This window comes from Nanorana parkeri, unplaced genomic scaffold, assembly GCF_000935625.1.
Source record: "Nanorana parkeri isolate BGI_ZX_2015 unplaced genomic scaffold, ASM93562v1 scaffold94, whole genome shotgun sequence".
In the NCBI taxonomy this organism is placed as follows: domain Eukaryota; kingdom Metazoa; phylum Chordata; class Amphibia; order Anura; family Dicroglossidae; genus Nanorana; species Nanorana parkeri.
In genome coordinates, this window is record NW_017306362.1 from 1,896,422 (window position 1) to 1,905,724 (window position 9,303).

At 44.6% G+C, this 9,303-nt stretch overlaps 1 protein-coding gene across 1 annotated transcript in view; it reads right to left on the reverse strand.

Moving 5' to 3' along the window:
• SLC45A1 (solute carrier family 45 member 1) overlaps positions 1 to 3,671 on the reverse strand; it is a 23,929-nt gene extending 20,258 nt beyond the window's left edge. Inside the window, exon 1 of the mRNA XM_018552679.1 lies at positions 3,405 to 3,671. The gene's annotated coding sequence lies outside the window, so the exon portion shown is untranslated. The remainder of the gene's footprint in view (positions 1 to 3,404) is intronic.
• Positions 3,672 to 9,303: the final 5,632 nt, after the last annotated feature.

The following is a 9,303-nucleotide window of genomic DNA, read 5'->3' on the forward strand; positions in this document are numbered from 1 at the left end:
CACTATCGGAAAGGGGGGAGAGGGGCTGCAGTGTTCCATCCTAGTATGTTACATTCTAAATACGTGTCTCATATATGAAATATTAATGTGTTTTTGATCCGAAATGCTGCATTCCCTGTCTTTGCCCTGCAGGTATTCTGTTGACAGGAAATTGGGTGCTGATAGCAGCAAATGGATGCTGATTGTAATCTATCGAATCTGACTTGAAATCAAAACAAGAGGACGGAGTGACTATTAGAGAGACGCTGAGTCAGCGCAGCATACTGGAGGCGGCCGGGCTTACAAATACATGGTGGGTGGGAGCACAGGCCTATGTACTTCTCCCGGTCTGGGAATAAAGGCCATTTGTAGACTTCTTAGGGGTGCACAGAAACACAGAGTCATGCCAGAAAAAGGCCAATCGGTCAATCAACCTTTTAAAAAGAATTTAAAAAATATATTATTTATTTCATCAATATTTTGACTGATGATAGACCTATTCTTATATCGATCATGTTTAAATTCATCCTCCACCTCTGCTGGAAGTCTGTTCCTTTAGTAAAATTATACACACACATATATATATATATTACAGTATATATTGTATACTATATTGTATTTTACAGGATATGTATGTAGGGTTGCCACCTATCCAGGATTCACCCGGACAGTCCGGGTTTTGAATTGTGTGTCCGGGTTTAATGGCAACTGAAATCCAGACACAAGATGTCAGGCAGATAGGAGCAACCAAAATTAAGATGGGGCTACTGACCCCCCACTGAAAATGTCCGTGCGTCCTTAGAGTGTTCGGGTTTCGCTGGAAGAAAAGATGGCAACCCTATATGTATGTATAGTTTTTAATGAAGTATTTGGAGGCTACATTGCTTGTTCACAATACAGGCCTGACTCCCTTCTTACATTTCCTCTACAGTTCCTCATCGAAGAATAGAGACTGTCATCTAAAGTCTGTGGGCACCTTATGAGTTCTTTGAAGCTGAACTTTGGCATAAGCAAATATCACCATGTGTTCCTATGTTATGTAGATGAGCAGCAGGAAAAGTGTTCTGTAGTCCAGGTCAGAAGTGAGCAGCCCAGGTTGACAATGCTGCTCCTCCATAGATAAAGTACATTGAGTGAGTGTTGTCACCCTAGGACAGGATGAGTGTTACTGGCAGGATCACTGGATGAAAATAAAGGAAAAGAAGCCTGGAAAAGGAAAACGAATGCAGTCGCCTCACCAGTAAGCTTCAATATATGACGTCTTTGTTCTTGGGCTTAGATACACTTGGGACATATGGAATTGTGACAAAGTCTTTTGCTAGTCCACCCCTGACTTGTTTACCTTTTGCTGCCTCTCCATTGCTCCACCAGAGCCATGGCGGAGCGTCAGGGAGTGAAGTGAAGTTGCGTGAAAATAGTTTGGGTGTGGGCATGCAAGGAACTATGGTAAAGTGACACCATCTATTTAAAGGAAATCTATACTGGAAGACTACAGATGGAACTATTACTGACCCCTCCTGCTGGAAAATCTAGTTGCCTATCTGCAGTCAATTCTTTCTGAGTCACTGACCCAGAACAAGTGTGCAGATCCGGAGTTATGACTTCAGTTTCATGTCAGTGACTCAGGAAGAACTGAACTCAGAGACAGCCAGGCAGCTGGTATGGAGGCCCCTTTTTTTATCTCATGCACCTCTGCAGGACAAGTGTCAGACCTGCAACTAATTCATGTACCTGTTGTAAAGAGATACACGAATCTGTCACGTGGAGGTGCAATGGGAGGTGTCACTGAGGCGGGAATATCTAACCAGGAACACTCCTTCCTCAGCGCACAATCAAGGTCCTGGGCTGCATAGCTTTATTAGCTGTTAAGGTTCTGTGCGGCCAACAGCATTCTAGCAACCAAGATAACTGTGCAGCTGACATCATTATAGCAAGTAATGATGATGTGGACCAACAGCATTCTAGCAACCAGTGACACTGTGAGCCGACAGCATCCTAGAAACCAGTGACACTGTGAGCCGACAATATCCTAGAAACCAGTGGCACTGTGAGCCTATATCATCCTAGCTACCAGTGACACTGGGAGCCGACTGCATCTTAGAAACCAGTGACACTGTGAGCCGACATCATCCTAGAAACCAGTGACACTGTGAGCCGACGGCATCTTAGAAACCAGTGACACTGTGAGCCGACAGCATCTTAGAAACCAGTGACACTGTGAGCCGACAGCATCCTAGAAACCAGTGACATGGGAGCCGACAGCATCCTAGCAACCAGTGACACTGTGAGCCGACTGCATCCTAGTAACCAATGACACTGTATGTCTGCCCCGGGCGCCCATAACTCTGGTTACGCCACTGCTGTGAGCCGACAGTATCCTAGAAACCAGTGACACTGTGAGCCAACAGCATGATCTATGATCATATGTTAGAAGTCTGAGTTACTATAAATGATCATATGTCAGAATTCTGAGATACCAACACAGAATTCTGACATGTTATCTGTGAATTTTAAGATACTAACTCAGAATGATCAAACTTTTCATTTGCGTGTCCCGTGGCTCTTCCACAAACATAATATGTACACTGTATCAGTAAATACTATTTAAGTATGCCACTCCCTGAAAATTCTAATATAAAACTGTGATATGGAACAAATGTACAGAATTTAAAGATTTGCCCTAGAAATGTTCATTGCTTTCAGTACCACATTATAAATAATTCCTTTCTGCCTATTTGATTGAGTTCTTATCATTATATGACAATTATTTAGCTGCGAGAGGTATTTTGGTATTTAAATACAAAACAGTTTTTTTAAATAAGCCAATTGCAAAAAAATTAAGCTGCAATGATGACATGCAGGAGGGTTTCTCAAGTAAGCAGTTACCAGCTCAGCACAGGCAGATGAGTTGGAGATGAATTCTGATTTTGGCTTATTCGTTGTTTTTTTTAAAGCCCTAACCGGTATGCGCCAATTCTTTAACAAGCCATCTCTGGAAAACCTTTTACATAGTTGACAACTAATTAGGATGTACAGCCAAAGTGGTACACGAGGATCACATTCGGCACACGGAATGGGACACGTGTTAGGAAAGCGTGTGTCGGGCTGACCTGACGAGCGAGCCTTTCCTGACACAGTACAGCACATGTATCTCTGTCTGACGCTACGTTCTATCAGTCAGTATCCCTGGCTCAATACATGCTCCATCACCGTCCAATCAAATCGCTGTACGCACCAGACGTTTTTGTTTTTCTTTTTTTTTCTTTTACGGCAATGCAGCAGAAGTAATTTAAGCCATAAACTAGAACAAAAGGCACCCACCCCAAACATGAATGTAGAGAAGCTGAATGAGGAGAATGAGGAGACGATGACCTCAGCGCAGACTTAAGGCGAAAAGGTGCGATAGAGGTAAAATGGAGCGTTACCTGGGATTTTAAGGACATTCTCTTCCAAGGCTGGGTTGCAGCATAGAGGATAATAGACAGGGATCCCCAGGCTGGCGCTGCTGCATCCTCCCTCCCTGTAGCAGAGGATGCTTCCTTCTGGCTGTATGGAGGTGGGGGGAGGTGTGCGTCTTCTGACATCACAGCACTGCTCCGCTCTCCCGTCTCAGGCTTGTCTACTTTGCCTGTCTCCTGGTGTCTTCCATTGTTCTGCAAAGGATGCTGAGGCAGGCGGTCCACCTGACACGGGGAATGCGATCGGCAGGGGCAGGGGGGCGACTAGCAAGTCTGGAGATGTAGCAGATTCCATGCAAAATGACCTCCATTTTATTCAGGGTCTTCGATTCAAAAAATAAAATGATGCAGTCCAACCATTACGGTGTAGACAAGAGTCACACGGATGCAGGAGGGTACATTTCCAGGGTCATCAGCAGCTGATGCAGCTCTCATTAGCAGATGCTGGAGAATTAAAGTGGAACTCCAGTTACCTCTTTTTTTTACCCCGACCAGCAGCAATGACAGTCATATGACCTTCTGTCCATTTCTTGGGTGCATAGCCTGGCTTTTACATCCCTTTCTAGGGGGTGCATCACCAGGCAAGCTGGGCTCACAGTGCTGCATAAAGAAGTCATAGAAGTCTAAGAAGTCAAGGTTAGAAGAAAAAAGTTACCAGGGGGGAAAGGGACAGATTAGGTGACCAGTGGTGGTGATGGTGGGAAGGGGTTAATTCCTGGAGTCCGGAATTAAAGGGTCAGCCCACTGCAAATTTATATTTCAGTTTTTGGTAGACGCTGGAGAGATAAACCACCTGACAATTTCTTATACCTCTCGGGGGTTCTGTTGCTGAGATCTATGTATTGAGTTCCAGGTCTGTACATTAGGGATTAGGCTGGATGTTTTATCTATCTCATATTATGGAATATGTAAGGGGAGGAGCTGAGAACACACAAAGGTGGGCGGGAACAACCATAGCTCCCAGGTGGACAGGAGCAGAACCGGGAATTATGGCAGGGAGATAGAAGAAGATAGAAGAAGGAGTTAGAAGCCAAAACCTTTTTTTTATTTTAGACAGATTCTAAGGATTAAAACCTCTGTTGGGTTTCAATTGTTGTCTATGTGACTCCATTGGGACACTTCACCTTTTGTATTTGTCCCATTGTCCACTGCCACTGGGACTTGAAATGAAGGAAAATCAAAAGTTTTGGGTTGTCATCAAAACCGGAATGGAGGGGAAATCTTCCAACGGGGATACTTGTTCCGGGTGACAACTGTCACTTTTTTTAAATATCACTTTTGCATGCACTGACCTTGTCAACCACCTCAACCATAAGGCAAGGGAAGGTAACCTAAATGCCTGTGCTTCTGGAAGTCATACCTGTGACTGTTAGAGTCTTGCAATGCCTCATGGGATTTGTAGCTTCAGAAAAAATGGAGTGCCGAGGTTGCCTACCCCTATTCTCGGGGTTTCAGACAAAAAAGCAATGAGTAGTGATGAGCTTGGGCTTGGTGAATCCAGGTCACCCAAACCCGGTCAACACTGTGACCGCCACACAGCCAAACCCCCTCCCGGCTCAATCAGTAGCGGCAGTTGCGGAGTGGCATTCCACACCCCTTTGTGATGTGTAACTGCGGTGTGGGGTCCTTATTGGGCTGGAAGGGGTATGATGGTCACAGCTTTGAGCGAGCTTGGGCAAACTCAGTCCAACTGGGTTAGCACCAAGCCCAGGCTCATCACTAGTAACAAGATGGTGGCTTATCCAGGAGGCATGTGATACATTTATGTTCCGATGGATGTCTATCTGCCCATCTTGCTGGTGTGACATCTTTGCTATTCATAGGTATTTTAGTAACAGGTGGAGCCTGACAGTCTGACTTAGCTCCTAGATTCTAATATGTCTTGGATAATCCTTCAGCTAGATCTTCCTGCCATAATTTTGGACTCTTTTCCTGGCCACCTCAGAGTTTTGGGTGTTCCTGCCCAGGGGCGTCCCAAGGCCTGAAGTCACCCGGAGTGAAGACACATGCCTGTGACGTCACCATGCACGTGCGCAATGACGTCATCGCGCATGCGCGGCCGTCTAATTGATGCCTACCGGCAGGCCATCTTGGTGATGGACGTCGGCAGAGAGAGGAGGGGACGTTCACCCGGCGGGATGAGGTATGCCGCCGGGTCCCCCCCTGTCTCCTGACATTGTCGGGCTCTTGGTCCATGACCGAGTGCCCGACTTTTCAGAGGGGGTGACACCAACATGACTGTCAGTCATTTTGGTGACACCCCTCCAATGGTGTCACTAGGGTACAGGCCGCACCCCCCTTGTCATGCCACTGTTCCTGCCCACTGCTGTGTGTTCATAGGTATTTTAGTAACAGGTGGAGCCTGGCGGGCTTACTTAGCTCTTAGATTCTAATATGTCCTTCAGCTAGATCTTCCTGCCATAATTTTGGACTCTTTTCCTGGCCACCTGGGTGTTTTGGGTGTTCCTGCCCACCGGTGTGTGTTTCAGCTCCTCTCGTTACATTCTTGGTAAAATAATTAAAAATTAAATAGGAATAATGGGATTCCCTTATAATGGTCACAGCAGGAATGCAGACTTGGGTCTGCAGAGATCTCACCCGCAGAGTCCCTGAGAGATAAAAGAAAATGCCAGGGGGTTATATTCCCCAGCACCTACCTAGTTCTGGATGGACTGACCCTTTAATATTCTCTACTTATAATCATTAGCTCTCTCCCGGAGGTGTCTGGCTCCATCATGACGCGTTGTGGGATAATTGCATGCATAGTGACAGAACTCCCAGATGAGGTTTATTTGCAGCGTCACTACTAATAAGAGTCAACTCTCGGTGGAGTAACAGCAGCAGCTCAGATCACAGAAGGCTCTTCTCACTATTCAATCAATGAGCAGCTGCCAAATTTGCAGTAACATTTAAAGAGCTCCAGACAGATGTATAACAAAAGCCATTGTGTCCTAATACAGACACACCCAAACTTATGGAAGGCTGACCATGTTATCTTTGATTTAGGTGTTATACAGAAAGGGCTTAAAGGGATTGTCATTTGAAAAAAAAAATAAGCAGCCTGTCACAGAAGACGTGGAAAGTGTATGCAAAATGGACATTTCTCCATGTGTTATCCCTTTAAAGACCCTGCAGGTACACAAAATGGCTATTGATCTCCCAGAAATGCACTCTTAAAGCTGACCATGCATGGCTCGAATATCAGCCTATCCTATCATCTGAAATTCTAACCCGGCTTGACAGACTTCTAATGAACAATTGAAGGAGTCAGGTGGAACAGCGTGAATGGGAGAACTGAGCGGTTTTCTCATGTTTATATGTGCATGGCCAGCTTAAAGTAATATTAAAGTCAAAATGCTTTCAATCATTTTTAAATGTTTACTGAATTACTTACAATGGATGCTGCTCCTTAATGTTCAGAAGTCTTAGCTTCCTGCAGAATCAGCTGGTCCCCTGAGCACTGGCCCTAATTTTCTGTTTCAGGGCCCATTCACACTACATCCAGATCATCTCTAGAGCAGACCAGACCAGACCAGATTGTTTCTGGACCCAAAATGCATCCTAATATATCCCTGCGCTGTTTCTGGCCTCTGTTCACACCAATGTAGTCCGTACCAGACCAGACCAGACCTCAAAAACAGTGTATGTTTAATTTTGTCTGGTCTGAAATGCACTGGAACTGCGGGCAGGTTCACACCATTTTCCGGACCAGAATTGTTGTGAACCTGCCCTCAGGGTGCCTCATTTGCCTTGCATGTTTTCATGGAGCCACTCTTGTGTTTGCTAGTAAGCAGTGTGTGTCTCCACAAACACACAGGCACAGCAAGGCAAGCCATTCCTCTGCTCTCCACATCTGTTGTGGGCAATTGTGACCTTACATGATCAACAAATGTGAAATCATTACAATACATGGGTGACAAACTGACAATGTAGGCATATAGTACAGTGAGTACAGTATAGTACAGTAATGTACAGACAGAAGAATGCATGATCAATGGGGTGATGAAATCACTGGGTGTAAAATAAGCTATTCAATGAAAACGGAAAGGTTATATTTAATATTATCTGTAAAAAATAAGTCAAGGCAACTGGACTTGCTGTATTTTTCTTGAAGATGCTTCACTAGTCATCCAACCAGCTTTCTCAATTCAGAATCCCAATTCTGAATGGAGAAAACTGGTCGGATAACCAGTGAAACATCTTCAAGAAAAATACACCAAATCCAGTTGCCTTGATTTATTTTTTACACATGTACCATGACCTGGATGAATGAGAACCTTCACAGACATATTTATTTAGTAATGTCAACAGCATGCTGATGAGGGGTGAGGGAGGAACCAGGGAGATTCACCCTCTCTATGTCTCTATTCTGAATGGCACCACCGCCAAAGCACCTTGCCAATTAACGTACAGTGCGGTGTGCTGCTGAAAATACTTCATGCATGGTTTTTGGTCAATTGGTGCATCAGGCAGCACATTCAATGAAGAATATCTGAGGCTGATGGGAAAAGGTGAGCTTTAACATAAACCTGTCATGATATTTCTGTAAAAAAAGAAGTCAAGGCAACTTGCTGTATTCTTCTTTGAAAAAAAAAATACAGCAAGTCCAGTTGCCTTGACTTATTATTTTTTACAGATATACCATGTGACCTGGATGAATGAGAACCTTCACAGACATACTGTAATATGTTACTACTTGAAAGGAGGGAAGGAATAGAATGTCAGCAGCTGGAGAAGCTTGCACTTACCTGCAGCTTCTTTCTGATTGACCCAGGTGCCCCACATCCCGGGGTGATTATTTATGCAATCCCCAACTTGGGAAAGTTGAGTCGACATCTGCAGGGTTGATAGCTGGGGGTCACCTACCGATTAGCAGAATGGGGAAAAGAAAAGTTGAAAACCATATAAAATGTTCCCACATATAGGTAAAGAGCACAGTATGATAAAGCCCCAGTGATCTATGGTCATAGGCATACCTGGGACGTTGGGTGACTCCTATGATCTTCAGATTCTGCTGGATGGAGTTTCTAGTTGCCAGGAAGGAGTATCTAGTTGCCAGGAAGGAGGAAGGAGTTTTTAGTTGCCAGGAGAAAGGAATTTTTAGTTGCCAAGAAGGAGGAAGGAGTTTCTAGTTGCCAGGAAGGAGTTTTTAGTTGCCAGGAGGAAGGAGTTTTTAGTTGCCAGGAAAAAGGAAGGAGTTTTTAGTTGCCAGGAAGGAGTTTTTAGTTGCCAGGAAGGAGTTTTTAGTTGCCAGGAAGGAGGAAGGAGTTTTTAGTTGCCAGGAAGGAGTTTCTAGTTGCCAAGAAGGAGTTTCTAGTTGCCAGGAAGGAGTTTATAGTTGCCAGAAAGGAGTTTTTAGTTGCAAGGAAGCAGGAAGGAGTTTCTAGTTGCCAGGAAGGAGTTTTTAGCTGCCAGGAAGGAGGAAGGAGTTTTTTGTTGTCAGGAAGGAGTTTCTATTTGCTGAATGAAAAAAAAAGGGCTTCAAAACAAAGAGGCCTGACCTGGTTCCACAGATGGTACCAAACCCACTAAATTAAGGTAACATTTGGGAAAATGTGGCAATCCTCAGGAAAACCACTGATGACTGTGGTTTTTAGCTGTCAGGAAGGAGGAAGGAGTTTTTAGTTGCCAGGAAGGAGTTTTTAGTTGCTGGGAAAGAGGAAGGAGTTTTTAGTTGCCAGGAAGGAGGAAGGAGTTTCTATTTGCCAGGAAGGAGTTTCTATTTGCTAGGAAGGAGTTTCTATTTGCCAGGAGGAATTCGTTTTTAGTTGCCAGGAAAGAGTTTTTAGTTGCCGGGAAGGAGGAAGGAGTTTTAGTTGCCAGGAAGGAGGAAGGAGTTTTTAGTTGCCAAGAAGGAGGGAGGAGT